Consider the following 17498-nt stretch of genomic DNA (forward strand, 5'->3'; position numbering starts at 1 on the left):
TTGACACTTAACATGATCAGACCACTACATTTAGCAATCAACAGCTTAGGTACAAAAAAACTACATTAAAACCTTTTCTTGGAATACTTTATACTTTCCACAGAACAGAAACTAAGATAACCTACAAAACCATCACAAATACAGTTCTCCAGGTTTTTCCCAGACACCTAGGTATTGCCTAAAACATGGCATCTTCGTAGCAGCTGGGCCCTGCCATCACTGTGCTCAGTTGAGTTCACAAATCTGTTGTAATCTGTATCTTCCCTGTCACTTCTCTGGCTCTCCTCTCCTGCTAAGCTTTGTTTCCTGGCAGTAATTAAAACCTTCTGCCACTGCCGTAGCTACAGCTGTTGTTGCTGGAACCGCCATAGCCACCTTGGTTTTGTGGTTTGGCAAAGTACTAGCTTCTATCACCATAGGGACTAGAGCTTCTGCCTCTAAATTTCCACCTTTCATGGGTCCAAGATTTCACGATTGATTGTTGTCATTGCTGAAATCATCATAGCTTCGGCCACCTCCCAAATTGCTTCCATTGTTACCAAATCTGCTACAGCCAGCTTCACTCCCACTATATCCACCACCATCTCAACTGCCACCAAAGCCACCCCACCTACCGCACTTTCCTCCCTGATGAAAGTTGTCATTCCCATCAAAACCACAACCACTTCCATGACGGCCACCGAAGTTTCCAGAACGACTTCTGAGAAGGAAGAAGTGCTTGTCATCTCTTGTTTAACTAGGACTCTCCTTCACAGATGTGGCCATTCACAGTGGCATTTTTGAATGACGGTCTTGCCTGCGGAGTCACTGTCCTCAAGTTCTAAAACCAAAGCCTGTCGTCTTGCCACTCGTCCTCTCACTTCAATTTTCCCATACTGCTCAAAATTATCTCTTCGATGATGGTCTTCAGGGTCATCTTTAGGGCCACCAACAACCTTTTTCACAGTTAAGTGGGCACCAGGTCTTTGAGAATCTTTTGAGACTGCCCTCTTTGGTTCTACAACCCTTCCATCCACCTTGTGTGGTCTTGTGTTCGTGGCTGCACCCACCTCCTCCACAGTGGGTTTGGGTGACAAACCTAAAGCCTTTGGGGCACTTGCTGTTTGGATCTCTCATAACCACACAGTCCATGAGCGTTCCCTATTGCTCAAAATGGCTCCTCAGACTCATTAGTTGTTTCAAAGCTCAAACCTTTGATGAAGAGCTTCTTCAGCTGTTCAGGCTCTTTGGGAGACCCTGACTTAGACAATGATGGGGAGTGGGTGGGGAGACCATGCTTCCTCAGGCAGCCAGTGGCGTCCGTGGGCAGAAAAGCTACCTGATCCTTTGGATACAATCAATATGCCACTACCTAAACAAAGCTATGTGGTTTGTTTTTGTCGTCTTGGTTGTGACATGTTTTAGCACACAGGAAGGCACTGTGATTTTTTTTCTATTAAAATGAGCTATAATGGAGAGATAACATTGCATTAGTTTCAGGTGTACAACATAATGACTTGATATTTGTAAATACTGCTAAAAGATCCCCACAAAGTCTACTTAACCTCTATCCCTGCTTGTTTATTTTCTTGGGATCAGAATTTTCACATCTACCTTTAGTAACTTTTGATTATACAATACAGTACTAACTATAGTCACTATGTTCTTTATTACATCCCTTGGACTAGTTTTATAACAAAGATTGTACTTTATTTTTCTACCTTCACCCCAACCTCCAGCAACCACTAAAGTGTTCTATGTTTATGAGCTCTTTTTTATTCTGCATGTGAGATCCTACAGTAATTCTTTCTCTGACTTCTTTCACTTAGTGTAATTTCCTCAAGGTCTACCCATATTAGAAATGGCAGGATTTCCTTTTATGGCTTAATATTCTGTATGGATCACATTTTCTTTATCCATTAGTGGGCACTTAGATTGCTTCCATCTCCTGGTTGTTATAAACAAGGACATACAGGTCTATTTTCCATTTAGTGTTCATTTCCTTCAGAAAAATAACCAGAAGTAGATTACTGGATCCTATAATAGTACTAATTTTTAAGAAACTTTCATAGTTTCTGATAGTGGCTGTGCCCACTTATGTTCCCATCAGCATTGTAGAAGTGTTCCCATTCTTCCACATCCTCACCAACACTTGTTTTCTGATAATAGCCGTTCTAACAGGTATAGAGTGATCTCATTGCAGTTATGATTTGCATTTCCCTGGTTAGTGATGTTGAGCCTCATTTCACATACCTGTTTGCTATCCGTATGTCTTTGGAAAAATGTCTATTCAGATTTTCTCATTTTTTAACTATTTTTGAGTTGGAGTTCTTTATATATTTGGGGTATTAGATACAAGATTTGCAGACACTTTCTCCCATTTGGGGGTTGCCTTTTAATTTTCTTGGCTTTCATTGTGTGAAACTTTAGTTTGGGGTCCTACTTTTAGTTTCATTTGCTGGTAGCATAAATCCAAAAACTTTAATCTTTAGTTTTATACCATTGTGCTTAATAAAAGATGCCTGATGTACTTCAACCTTAAACTTCTTAAGGCTTGTTTTATGGCCTAACATTTCTGTCCTGGAGAATGGCCAATGTGCACTTAAGAATGTATTTTTGGCTGGAATGTTCTGTGTATGTCTGTTAAGGTTATGTGATACAATGTGTCAGTTAAGGCCAATATTTCCTAATTTTTAAATTTTTCTGTCTGGATGCTATATCCGTTGACTTGAGGTACTTAAGTTTTCTACTATTCTCTATTTCTCCTGTTGGTGCATTAATATTTGCTGTATAGATCTAAGGGCTCTTGTTGGGTACTTCACAAATGTTACCCTCTGGATTGACTCCTTTATTATAGAATGACCTTGCTGCCTCTTACAGTCTTTGTTTCAAAGTCTGTTTTTTCTGGTATAAGTATAGCTACCCACTGTTCTTTTTGTTTCTCTTTGCATGGGATAATTTTCCATCCATTGATTTTTTTTTTTTTTTCCCCTCAGTCTATTTCTCACCTGAAGCGAGTCTTTTGCAGACCTCACATAGAGAGGATAATACATTCAGCCACTATCTTTGATTGAAGAACTTAATCCATTTACATTTAAAACAGTAAGCACATAATTATTGCTCTTACACTCTGGCTATTTGTAATTTCTTTATTCCTTTCATGTTCTCTTACTCTGCCTTGAGTGATTTTTTTCTGTAGCAGTCTGCTTAAATTCCTTTATCATTCATGTATCCACTATAGGGTTTGCTTTGTGGTTACCATGAGGCTTCTGTAAAACAACTTCTATGTAACAGTGTATTACAGTTGATTACAGTATTAAGTTGATTACAACTTAACTTTGAGTGCATTATAAAGATCTGTATTTTTATTGACTTCTCCCACCATGTTTATCTTTTGTCACAATTTACATCTTTTTATCTTGTGTAACCACTAACCAGTTATTACAGCTATAGTTATTTTTGCTAAAATCTTCAAATGTCATGCTAGCTTTATAAGTAATTAACCCATTGAATTGACAACATTCTAAATTTAACTATATCTTTACCACTAAGGATTACAATTTTTGTTCCAATTAGTGCTCTTTTCAGCGAAACAAAGTCCCTCCACCATTTCTCACAAGACTGGTCTAGTGGTGAACTTATTTAACTTGTCTGCAAAACTATCTCAATTCTGAAGGGCAAGTTTGTTGGGAAGTTTTGTTTGGCAGGTTTTTGGTTGTTTTTTTTTTTTTTTTTTTTTGTTCCCCAGCATTTTGAATACTTGTGCCACTCTTTTCTGGGCCTACACAATTTCCCTGAAAAATCTAATAGACTTATGGGGGTACTCTTGTATGTAACAAGTTTTTCTTTTGCTGCTTTTGATTCCTTGTCTCTTAAACTTACAAGGCGGTGGGGGGGGTGGGGGGTGCGGGGAAGAGGGGCACCTGGGTGGCTCAGTTAGGCTTCTGACTTGAGGTTATGATCTCATGGTTTTGAGTTTGAGCCTCATGTTGGGCTCTGTGCTAACAGCTCAGAGCCTGGAGCCTGCTTCAGATTCTGTGTCCCCCTCTTCCTCTCTCTCTGCCCCTCCCCCCCCAAACCTAAAAAATAATTCCTTGTCTTTTCCTTTTGGCACTTTTTTTTTAAATTTTTTATTTATTTTTGGGACAGAGAGAGACAGAGCATGAACGGGGGAGGGGCAGAGAGAGAGGGAGACACAGAATCGGAAACAGGCTCCAGGCTCTGAGCCATCAGCCCAGAGCCCGACGCGGGGCTCGAACTCACGGACCGCGAGATCGTGACCTGGCTGAAGTCGGACGCTTAACCGACTGCGCCACCCAGGCGCCCCTCCTTTTGGCACTTTAATGATGTCTCTGTGAGGGTCTCTTTGGGTTCACCTTATTGGGAGCTTTCTGGCCTTCTTGGATCTGGATGTCTTTCTCCAGATAAGGGAAGATTTCAGAAATTATTTCTTCACATTTTCTGCCCTGTCTTCTCTCTCTGGGATCTTGATAATATGAATGTTAATCTGCTTGATGTTTTCCTGTAAATCCCTATTAAGCTACCTTCTCTTTACTCTGATTGGGCAAGTTCCATTGCCCTGTGTTGGAGTTCAATGATGCTTTTTCCCCCTTGCTGCATCTAGTCTGTTCTTTTTAATCTATTGAATGTATTTAATTCAGTGAATTTATTCAGTTTGGGACTTCTATTTGATATTTCTATATTCTGGTTAATTCTTCTCTACCTGAGCTTAGGGAGCACCTGAGTGCTATTTTTAACTCCAGTAAATTCCTTATCTCTCTTTCATTAAAGTCTTTTTCTTAGGTTTTATCTTGTTCTTAAAGTTGGAACCTATTCCTCTTCATTTTGCTTGATGGTGTTGGTTTCTATGCATCAGGTAAAACAACCAAATCTCCTGGTCTTGAAGGAGTGGCCATGTGTAGGAGATGGACTTTACTGGTCAACTCTGCCTTAGCTCTTGACTCTCAAACATTTTTTCATTGCCTAAGAAGTCTACCTGATTCTTAGTGTCTCCCAGTAGTTGAGGATGTGCCAATACCTGTCAGTGTCCCAAAGGGGAGGACCTCTGAGTTCTAGACACTCAGGCAGTAGCTCTTAAAGTATGCTAATCTACATCTTTCAGAGGAAGACCGGTTGATGGTGTGTGTTTGCTGCCTCTGCTTGAAGTTCTGGGGTAGTACCCAGTTAACTGTTTGCCACTGTACATTGAACCTGTGAATACAAGCCCTGTGCCTCCATAGACACCAGAGCCAGACTATTAGGGGACGTGTCCTTTGGGCAGTAGCCACAAAAGCCAGGGCGCCTGATGTGTATGCATGCTCCTTTCTCCAACACCCTGCCACCTGCAGTAGGGCAGAGGGAGACTGCCAGGGTGGTACCTATTCATGTCTCTGATCCCTGAAGAGTTGAGTCACTTTTGAGATGTGTTTAATAAGCCTGATCCTCCAGAGGACAGCTATGAAAGTAAGCTGATCAGCCTTTTTAATAGCATGCCTGGGGGCACATTTCAATCTGCTGTGACTGTGCTGGGCCCTGAGGGTGGGCTTCCTCCGTTTGATGCAGTGCTGTGGGGTCCACAGATGTAAGCCCTACTTGGCCATCAGATCTAGGTGATCAAGTTGTGACCATGTGGCAAAAAGTGGAGTATCACATGTCTACTAGGTCATCTTCAGAAGATAATGGTGACCTGGAGCAAGGCAGAGGAAGACTAATCACAGTGCCTGCCCTCTGAGGTCTCTGGGGAGGATTAGAGTCCCCTGTGTTAAATTAGATGCCTGCCCCTGAGGCCAAGCCTTGAAGATGGGCAATTAAGTGTCACAAAAAGGGTAGGCACTTTCAGTGGTTACCTCGCCTCTACGCTGGGCCCTTGGGTGGGGGAGTTCACATGAGCCTTGTTACAACATTTTCTCCGTTTGTTATAACCTTGTGGGTCTCATGGGTGCAAGCCTTGTTTGCTTTCAAAACTAGCTGTTTTGGGGTCTCATTTCCCCAGTTCAAGTCTTAGAAGTTGGAGTGACAGATATGAGGTTCAAATTTTATCTTCCCAGGGAGAAGCCTGAAGTTAAGTCCCCTACCAATTGTGGCCTGCCGTGTAGGGGGCTCAGGGGGTGAGGTTGATCCCGAGATTGTGTCTTAGCCTCTCCTACCCACTTGGATGTGTTTCCCTCATTTGCCTAGTATAAGAGTGGCTCAGCTAGTTACTGGATTTCTTTCAGAAGAAATTTGTTTCCTATATTGTTGTACATTTGGTCTACCTGATATAGGAAACAAAGGCAGCAGAAGGAAATGGCAGATAAAATTAAGTTTCCTTATAACTGGCAGTCCATTGACAAACAGGCTGGCAGAGTAAAAATGTTTCTCCAGGAACTCTCTACTGTCTTAATGCTAATGCTTGGCTAGAGGAAAAACCACCTTAGCTTGACAATAGCTAGGCCTCCAGTATCCTGTGAGTTGTCTTTAGCATACGAAAATCTCTTTGGAAACTTCCCCTGGATTTTCCCTCCCTCAAGTCCCAACTATATAAGCAGTCTCTCCACAGGGTCCTGCAGGGAGTTCTTTCTGCCCCCCCCCTCTTGTCCCCATACTTTAATAAAATCACTTTTTCCACCAAAGACCTCTTCAAGGATTCTTTCATGGCCATCAGCTCCAGACACCACGAACCCCAATATCACCCCGAAGCTGCCTCATGGCCAATGAGAGCAAGTGATTTCAGGATTCTCTCCTGTCACCACTTTGAACCAGAAGCACTAGTAAAAGTCTTAATTATTATGATGGCACTACAGTCATCACTGCCCATTTAACACCAACAAAGACCTCCCAATTTCTACTAGATCAGTGAGTCACCTAGTGGCATTACCCTATGCTAAGGCCACATAGTGGGGGGAAGAAAGAATACCGTGCCTGGATTTCCCAGAAACCATAAGCCTGAGGAAAAGTTTTCTGTGCTTTTGTGAATTGCAGAAAGCAAGCACATAAGAGTGAGCCAGATACGAAGAGGAACAGATTTAATAGCTTGTTACTTAACCGGCCACACTTTACTATCAAGACTGTATGCTATTGCCAGACTGTCTTTTGAAAGAAAACAGCTTTCCAGGATAGCTTATCTGGTCAAGGAAGGAGGAAAAATTAGAATTCCCTTGCACTTTCCAGTTGTATATGTAAGCAAGTGTTGCATATTAAAACTTTAATAACTGGGGTAGGAAGCAAGTCTGCATGGTTGGTCTGTGAGGCAAAGCATTGTTAGGTCTACTTGCAGATAACTGGCTGGTATCCCTGCAGGGTTCAGTGATTGCAGAAGCTACTGGAATTCAATACTGTGTCCTCTATCCTGCAGCCTCCCATCCCATTTCTAATGCACTCTTGAGTGTATTTTTCTGGTTTGTTCCATTAATCCTTAAACTTGATCAGAAAAGACTGATCCCAGAACAATATATCCTAAGACACTTAGCTCCATATATCCCCATCATATTTATAACCCTACCTTTGATATCTGTATCCCCTGTTGGCTCCTGCCCTGAGAGCTTACCGTCCCTGTCTACCTTGTTTATTACTCTTCATGCTAGCACAGTACTGAGTACAGAAAAATCTGACACACATGCAAATCTACTAAACCTGCACAGGAAACTACATGCACAAACACACAGGATTGCTTACACAATCCAGTAAACGTATATGGTTCTTCCAGAGTGTGGTTTGACAGATGAAATAGTCCACTGGGAGACAAATGAGGATAAACCTTAATTGGGTATCAGTTAATGAGATGTTTTATTAAACTAGCATAAGAAAATCAGCTTTGTAGAGTGTGTCTTGTCATAATTCTTAAATATCTTATTGTCTGAAAGTTGTTCCTGTATATTCAGGATCCTTCTAATTGCAAGTATAGCACTGAGTTCTCTCAGCCACCTGTGAATCCCCCTATGTTGATACGTATTAAAGTAGATCTGTTTTAATAAACTTCTGACCTACTTTAAATCTAAAACATCTTAAATGAGCAACACTTAATTTTCTACATTAACTAAAACTTCTGTTGGCATCCAAGATCCAACTTTTTCATTTGGCACTGAAAAGTATGATTTTCTTAGCATCGGAAAGGAACTCTCTATTGCATGCTAAAGAAAGTATAAAAAATGTATGAAAGTGTAGTTTTCACATATTAAAAAGAGAATACTTTGAAGTAAACACAATTATCTCAATATTGTTGCTAAATATTTTAATGGTATTCCATTGGTATGAATTCTAAGTATTATAATCAGAAGATTAATTATGTAAAGAATCTGGATTTAACATTACACTTTAAAAAATGAGTGTAGGTAATTCCAAGAAAACAACTTCCCCCTCAATCTACATATAATGATAAAAGAACAAATCCATTGCACAAAACTTTAATTTGGCCTTATTCTCTGTTCATTCAATATAGCATGCTGTAATTTCTTGGGAAAAATACATCTTAAAATAGTGACTTCTTGGGCTGCTTCCATACCTTAAGCATTGTAAATCAAGTGGCTTTAAGCATAGGGGTGCATGTATCCCTTTGAATTAGTGTTTTTGTATTCTGGGAGTAAATACCCAGTAGTGTGATTGCCAGATCATAGGGTAGTTCTATTTAAAATTTTTGAGGAACTTCCATACTGTTTTCCACAATGGCTGCACCAGTTTGCATTCCCATCGTCAGTGTACAAGGATTCCTTTTTCTCCACATCCTTGCCACCTCCTGGTTCTTGTTAATTTTAGCCATTCTAACAGGTGTGAGAGTGGGGTTTTCATTTGCATTTCCCTGATAAGTGAGGAGCATCTTTTCACATCTGTTTGTCATCTATAGGTCCTCTTTGGAGAAATTTTCTGTCCATGCCTTCTGCCCATTTTTAAATTTTGGGGGGTGTTGAGTTTTATGTTCTTCCTTGCTGATTTTTCTTGACACAAGTATTTTGAATCCTTTCTAGTCCCCTCTTGGACTGTCTACAGTGCAACTTTGACCATGTCACTTCAAGTATTTAATCTAGTGATTCCTGTATGGTTATAGTAGAGAGTTTAAACTTTTTAATGTGGCCTGAGAAGTATTTCATATGCTTTTCACTCTGAATGTAGCTTGTCAGGAACTTTCTACAACCCTGGAGAAAATGAGATAGCCCAGCAGTGGTGAATCTTCAGGCCTCCAGGGTTATGGCCAAAATGGCCAAATCTCATTTTTTTTTTTTTTTTTGACCATCTAAAGGAAGAACATATGGTTTCTTGCAGGTCTGTCCTTACGGAGTGGGGGAGGGAGAGCATGGTGTTTTTTTTTTATTTTTTTTGTTTTTTTGTTTTTTTTTTTTTTAATGGAGGCCACATTCCTTATGTTTCCAGCAGAATTGCTCTTAAGTTTCATTGATCAGGACAAGGAAGTATACTCACTCCAAAACCAGTTACTGGAAGTGATTAGTTTAAAAACTAAACTGTGATCAGTTTTGACTGACTGATTCATTTACTGGAGCTCTAAAGAAGCCTTCCTCTCCTGAATATATTGCCACCTCCACAAAATTGGGGTTGAATCTATTTGTCAATAATGAGGAATGGATGCTGGTATGCAAATAGTGGTGTTTCCCAAATCCTCTTAAACTTCGTGAAGGTTTGCCAACTGGCTCATCTATCCTCAGTTCTCTCCCCTTTGTGTTTCTCCTCTTCCATTCCTTCAAATCTACAATGTCCAGTGTTCTCATTTTAAGCATTCTCAAATGTAAAGCAAATATGGAGGTCTTCAATTGCATATCACTACTCAATTTTGAATAAGCACATCTTGGGTATTAACTCTAATGAACAAGAGAAAAAGATCATTATAAACTTGTCTGTCCCATCACACTAAAACTCTGAACATATAGGTTACTGTCAAAACTATACCTGCTGTATCTATATACGTATGTACTTTTCTACATGCTACTTCTGCATTGACAGCTGCCAGATTGTCTCTAAATTGTCTTCTCTGACTTTACTGGCGTTTGGTCTCCCTACTCCATGCTTTCAAAACACACTGGACATATTTTTGTCATTGTCAGAATGACCTTCATAAAATCAAATGACATGTACTGTCCTAGGATACAGTTCTGTTAATTTTGAAAATTTAATAAAAAGTTTTGACATTTATATAAACTGCATTAGCTCCAGTTCTCGACTGCACAACTTAACCAAAAACATCTGTTACTTTTTGTTAGAATTTTGTTAATCTGTGTTGCCTAAACACAAACTGTATACCAGTATTTGCCAATGCTAAAAATAGTGATTTGAAAAGGATTGTTGACTAATTCATGTCTCTCCCATTAAGAACATTAAACTGATTTTTATACTAGCTGTACCAGGTTATTGCAATCCTAACAGTAGAGGTAAGCTGTTGTAAGTATTGATTTGTTAATGGCAATTACTAGAATTCCTTACCCTATATGCCAGAATTTCTCCTCCTTTTACTTTTTTCAGGTGTTTTAGATCTTTTTTGAAATGTAACAAGATAATTATACTAAATATAAAACTGATTAAGAATAAAAGTACACACTACATAGTACAAAATAACATGAATATGTCAAGACCTATTGTCACCACTCTATACATACTAGCTTATTTGATTTTCATACAACACTCTCAAACTAGGTATTATCCACATTTTAAAGAGAACTGAGGCAACTTATCTGAAGTCCTACAAATCAGTTTAATCAGGATTCAAACCAGAGCATAATAAATGCCTCAAGAACTTAGTTATATATTTTTCCCCCTGCCCCCCCCAAAAAAAACCCCATGAAAAAAAAGTCAGTGTCCCCCAAATAAAGAATGGGAAGCTTGGAGGACAACACCTTTCTCTCTTGAACTTTGGTACTTAATAAAGGCAATTTCTTTGATCCTTCCAAATTCATATACCTTCAGTGACTCCATATTACTTTGAAGTTAAAATGTAAATTCTTAAAAGGCATTCAAGATGACCTATAATATGACCCCATCCAATTTCTTACAATTATCTCCAGTTGTCTTTTTTAGGGTAATGTAAAGTAAAATGAAGCATATACTTTAGCTTTTGATCTGAGGTGAATTATAAACTGTTCCCTAGTTCTGTTATACTGATTATCTCCAGCTTTGTCCCCACCATGTTCTCATCTGTGAAGGAAAATGATCCCTACTACATCTTGGGTAACTGGGAAGGTTATATACAAGAACTTCATTCTTTTCCTGATCCCTTCCAAGCAATTGATGCCAAGCAGTATTCTTGAGGCAGAGTACACTTTCATCATTTAGGCCCCATTTCTAAGATCACTAATCTATCTCCCATAGTGTCCCCTAAAGCACTCTGGCAACCTCTTAATGTCATAGTAGATCTCTTAATAAGCGCTGCTGTCTTTTATCTGAACTACTTAAGGACAACGACTTGTCCTAGGTCTCTGTAAACCTTTAATTTGTCTTACTGCCAAACTTTTCACTTTTTTTTCGTTAATATATACTGTAATCCTAGAGATTGGCATATTGAATGAACTGTTAAGCATGCTGACAATGATAAATTGACAGCGTTTTGCTTCTTGTACATCTTTTGTTATATTCTTGCCTTTAAAATACATCAAATTTGGGGCATATGAGTGGCTAGTTTGGTTAAGTGTCTGACTCTTGATTTTGGCTCAGGTCATGATCTCCTGGCTCATGGGATTAGGTCCTGCATCAAGATCTACACTGACAATATGGAGTCTGCTTGAGATTCTCTCCCCTCCCCCACCACCCCCAACTCATCCTCAGTCCCACCCCCCCCCAAAAAAAAACCTTAAAAACAAAATTTGCACTCTTGTTTACCAGGTAATTATAGGTGGGAGTGGGGGGCCTACTTCATATTTGGGGGAGAAAATTAGCCCAGTACCTCTGAATCACTTGCCTAATGTTTCAGTATAAATTGTTGAATTCTGCATAACAGACCAATACTAAAAAGTACATATCAAATAACCCTTATTTGCAGGCATGGTTCTGAAATATTAGACTGTTAAAAATCATTCAGGTTAGAATAAGATATGGCTTTTCTCTGAAATTTTAGCTAATGTAATCAGTCTTATCACTAAAAGACTGTCTAAGTCTGAAAGGGTAATTGAAAATTGTAGAATCTCGAATCTAAAAGTATCCTAAAAGAACTGGTATTCTAAACAAGTAAGCAGGTTCATTTTTCTTTCAAAAGGTTTATGGCTATAGAAAAATAGGCCTTTGTCATATGCTCTAATGTTCAAGGTGAGCTGACAGGACCTTCGAGGCCATCAGGAGGAACCTGAGAAGGACAGGTGTCAATATACCTATACTTGATGATTTTTAGTCCCTTCTTGCCTCGGATGCTTCTTGTATTTCTTAGGTTTTTGCCCTAATTAGGTCAGGAAACATCAATCGACTTATGACTATTCACGTATGAATAAAAAAGGCAGTGGTTTTGGGGGTCAAGTTTATTCTGACCTCAAGATTTCAAGATACACACTAATCTGAGATGCCTATAAATACTTCATCTCTATCTGTAAAGATGCTGTTCTGAATCTCATGTTTTGAAAATTGGTAAATTGGACCATAGAACTTGGAAAACGTCAAGAACCTCCTTCTTACTTGACTAACAGCAACTTGAAACTTATGAAGTGTTACTTTGCCATTTATTTAGGTCGAAGAAAAACCATTTATTATCTAACCTAGAAGAGTCACCCTGTATCTCTTTTTCTTGCAATCTTTGAAATTCCTGAGAGGTATGGCTGTCCATGATCTAAAGCACCTTCCTAATGGAAGGAATGTGCATTTTAAATGAACAAGAGAGGAGACAGAATTTGAGAAGGGTGGAGAAGATTGGAGAGTTCCCAGGCAAAAGCCTACAGGCCAAAAAGGATTATTTGCTTAAAGCCTCTCTAGACCTCTCCGAGTTCTTCCTCAAATGCTCAGAATCCAGTCCTCCTGTGTCATGGTAGTGTTGGTAGGCTCCATGCCCAGAAGTTTTACCTGCAAAGACTGTGAATTCTGGCCATTGAGAAACACTGACTACAGAGGAGCCAGAGCAGGTGAGAGCCCCAAAGACCTACATCCTGCCCATTTGGCCTCAAGTTTTGAGTTACCTGGTATGTGAGACCTCAGGGGAGTTTGTGCCAATTCTACCCTTTCTTTATGGAATTGATGCTTGGCTCCTTTCTTTTTAACTTAACTGTTTGCATCATTTTTTTTTACTAAGTGAATTTTCTACCTATATATGCAGATATGTATATTATATGTATAGTCATCAGATATAAAGGAAAGTTTAATTTCTAAATTTTAAAATGGTATCTGACTTGCAAATGATTATGCACATCAGTTAAAGATACGATGTCAAGGTGACTTGTGATTGCCTGCCATAGTTAAGATTTACACAAGAGGCCAGTGATTTTCTGCAATGTGTCCCCACTGCTCATAGGGGAGGAATGGTGTCCTCTCTCATGTGGTAAGACCCAGAGGAGGCTGAGAATACTTAGTGCATGACCAAAATTAATGCAAGGTTTTCCCAGTCACCTGGTTGGGGTGTGAACTCTAGGGGGAGGTAACTTTATACTTTAGTGAATGATGGCAATTCTGAGGGATAGAAGACTGTGATTACAATAATTCAAGCAATAAGGTCCATGGCTATTGCTGTGTAGGGGCTTTCAATAAATAGAAATCATTGTGAAGACTAAAACTAAGAGAGAAGTCCACATAGAGGCTATTTGATACTAGCCCTTTACTGTTGGCTTACAGCCCCTCAGGCTGCTCCCAAGGTTCTGTGATCTCGTTACAGATCCCTTGTGCTACCTCTCTGTGCTTCCTGCAAAGCAGAATCTGTGAAATGCCCAATGAGGAGGACTATTTTACAAGGAAAACTGAGTGTGCTCATTTGAGACTGCATCAATCGTTAGGTTTTATTTTTCTGCACACTGTTGACAGAATTTATAGGAAAAGAACTAAAAATACAGGGGAGGGACACTAAAGCTGAGGTTCTCCTCTATCTTACTGTATCAGACTGTAACAGGAGCCATGAATATTTACCCTGACTCGTTTTATATGTGGCTTCATACCTCCCACGTTATACTCAGGCAACAGTGCTCTTGTCTGTTCTTGGAACGCACTAAGGCCTGGGCATCCACATGTTCCCCTCTTCCAGGAATGCTCACAGGAGTGACTTCATCTTCCTAAATTCAGTTCATTATTTTGGCATTAGCTTAATTGATGCTTCTCCAGAGAAATCTCTTTGACATCCATCCCCAAACCTATTATAAGCTACCCATCACACTCTTTCATACTTGATATTAAATTTTGTAGCTATGTTTTTGCTTTGACTAGATCATCAGTCTTACTAATAGACTGGAAGATGATCTGATGTTAGCTTCACAGGAAGTTATCAGGGGTCTTTACAAAAATTCATGCCAATTCTAGTTACTTAATCCTGATTCTGAATAATCAGATGTGATTATGTTGAGATGGGTCTGGCTCTCAAGTATTTAAGAGCTTTCCAGATGATTCTGATATGTGCTGGTTAAAGCTGAGACTGTATAGTCTTTGGGACAAGAGCCTTTGAGGTTAAGGACTGTATCTCTTTAGTTTTCTGTCTGCTGTACAGTAGAGTGCCTACCACATACCAGAAAATCTCAAACAAGAAAAGCATTCTGACATTGAGTAGCTCAAGGATGCCCTTCAGAATGGGCATATTGTCCAGTTATGATTGATAGGCTTATGGGTATTTGTCCTAAAGTAAGGGTGGGAAGATCGTTTTGACGGAAATCAAGGGATATTCAGAGCAAGATGGTCTGAGGGGGTTCAAGACATAGGGTTTCCAGATATAGGTACAGATGGCTGAAATCTTCAACCACTCACTAGCTGTGTAACCTCTGGCAAATTTTTACCTTGTCTGTGCCTCTTTCCCCCATGTGAAAAATGGCAATGATCCCTACCTCAGTGTTGTGAAAATCCAATAAATGAGTGGGAGTATACAGTAAATGCTAAGCAGTTGCTGATTATTTGGTGTCCTTATCAAGCAGCTGGGTATCTTCCTCTGGGTTTATAAGTAGTTGTGTTTTCAAAGGGCATGACATAAAGAAAATCTTCTATCTGCCTCTATTGCTCTGAAAGATGAGTGGTTGTATCAACATTTTGAAAACGCTCTGAACACTGGTAAAGTCTGAGGTCATGGTTGTACATCAGAATGCTGGAATGAGGCCCAGACACACAATTCATGAAAGCACTGAGAATTTCCAAGGAAACCCTTAGATTTATTCTTTTCCTTTGCTTTCTGTGTTCTGCTGACATCAATTTTTCTTCATGATGTAAATTACCTGAGTAAACATACATATGAAAGTTAGTGAAATACAAAAAAAGTAGCTGAAAAGAGGCTTGGGACTAACGGAGGTTTGAAAAGAATAATAATAAAAAAAAGACTCCAGAATTCTATGAGGACAATATTGAGAGATCTTATAAACACCAAAGCTCTCAAAGCCCATTTGTGAGGATATTCTGGTTATTAATCTCATCCTTTCAAATGTATGTTGCCAAGGACTGCAAATTTATAAAACAGATCTAAATAATGTATTGGTGTCCTTCATTTTCCTTTCTGAAGGAACCTGTTGGAGAAGCTATCCAGCAGCTTGAAACTTCTTAAACATATACTCTGGTTCTATAGACGACTTTTGTTCAAACTCCTTCTCTTGATGCTCAGGAGAACATAACCAAGGCCAGGATTGCTGATAGTGATGAATTTTTCCTCAAAGCATGCTTGAGAATGTGGCCCTCTATGGCCCATAATTACTGCCACTGTTATTTACTAACAAGGGGAATTGGTGCATTCGAAAGGCTGCCTTTTTTCAGTCCACAATTCTTAACACCATTTTTGCTGCAATGAGTGCTCACTTTCCAATAGAACGGAATGGTGTAAGTCACAAGGATGAGTCTGGTCTTCACAGTGTATTAGTTCTAATTTGGGAGTATAATTAGAAATGCTGCTGGGGAAGGTCATATTTTAGAAATAATGATGCTAAATCTCTTCTGGAAAGGTCTTCAAGCCAGAGACTTTTCCTCCAGACATAGCTAACTGGTAATTCTTTACCATCATTACAAATACATGAACATTGCCAGGGTAACACAAAAGTTTCAAAGCTGTTGGCATCAAGAATTTTAAGTACTTCCATTCTATTGTAAAACATAAAGGCGATGAATGTCAGCTCTTTAATTTTTAGTTTCAACAAAACTGGTAGAAGCAGGGTAAAAAAGCCGTGAAGTTTAGTTGGCTGTTAAAAAGTGCCTCCTGTAACTTGGAATTCAATTTAATAGACAGCCAATCCTTAGACCAGTGAGGCTTTCTATTGGACAGGAATGTCAACAGAAACCTAAGGCATGTGCTTTACTTAAATCTCCTTTACTGAAATCCTTCTGAAAAGCATCTTCTCCATATTCCCATTCAATGCCTGTTACCTCAGAGGTAGGCTTTTTGTCTGTCAAAGAGAAGTCTGATCAAAAAATTGCTTAATTACTTTCTGAATGGAGAAAATGTTTTCTTTGAACGTTTTAGAACACAAGGATTGGCTTAATCCAGGTTCCATTCTTCCTCGCAAAATTGCCAGGAAACTGAGGACTGTAAGGTGTTTCATACAGTCAGAACATTCACACACCACACAGCTTAATTGCAGCAACATAAACTACTTTAGTGGGTCGTGGGTTGTTTTGAGTCGTAAACAGGTGGCAACTGATCAGTTTGATCTAAACTGAGAACTGTTTGTGCTAGCTTAGTAACTAGTCATTTCAGTTAGGTATCTAGACATTGATTCAGCAGATTTTATCAGCACAACTGTTGTGTGATGACTGCGACCATCATAGTAGCATTGCAATTTTGAAAACCAAGGTAAAGGACCTTAGTCCAAATTTTAGCTGCTTATATTTGCAAACTACTTGATAAAATTTCTTCAATACATAACGTTAAATTCTCCAATAGTAACTCTGCTAAATCAAACCTATTTTGACTTTCTCTAACACTTTGGTTTTAGAAACACTAACATGTTCATTGAAGGAATACAGTGAACAAATTCAGACAATAGTCCTTATCCTTCCCACAGAAACACCCAAATGGCTTTTACAGAATGCCGTTTAATACCATCCCATGACGTATTTTAACTTTCTCTGTAAAAATAGTGATTCCAGTTCTAGAAATGTAGCATTTGTCATTATTCAGGATACAGACTCCCTTAATTGCCTGAAGGAAGTCTCCATGTTATGCGAAATATGAACTCAGTGTGTAGTTTTGGAAGTGAGAATGGCCCACAGGCTTTGATCTATACTTAAAAGCCTATAAGAATAAGAACAATTTAGCAGTAGCTTTCTTAGATTGGCATCTCCAAGATCGTACTGGTAATGTTTTTCACTGCATAACTGACTGGAATGGGTCAAAGGACAAAAGCCTATTAGAAGGGCTGTAATGGCTTAGATTTAGAATGATACCATATCTGACACTTTTTTTGGAAACCCATTGAGTGGATAGAAGTAGGGTTCTGATTTTTCTCTTAGGCACTCAGAGT

At 39.2% G+C, this 17498-nt stretch overlaps 1 pseudogene; it reads right to left on the reverse strand.

Annotated features, from left to right (window-relative positions):
- Window positions 1-265: 265 nt before the first annotated feature.
- LOC124514865 (heterogeneous nuclear ribonucleoprotein A1-like) lies at window positions 266-1146 on the reverse strand (annotated as a pseudogene).
- Window positions 1147-17498: the final 16352 nt, after the last annotated feature.

The sequence above is a fragment of the Lynx rufus genome, unplaced genomic scaffold, assembly GCF_022079265.1.
Source record: "Lynx rufus isolate CCGP_SWC_20201006 ecotype Redwood Valley unplaced genomic scaffold, mLynRuf1.p SCAF_1, whole genome shotgun sequence".
In the NCBI taxonomy this organism is placed as follows: domain Eukaryota; kingdom Metazoa; phylum Chordata; class Mammalia; order Carnivora; family Felidae; genus Lynx; species Lynx rufus.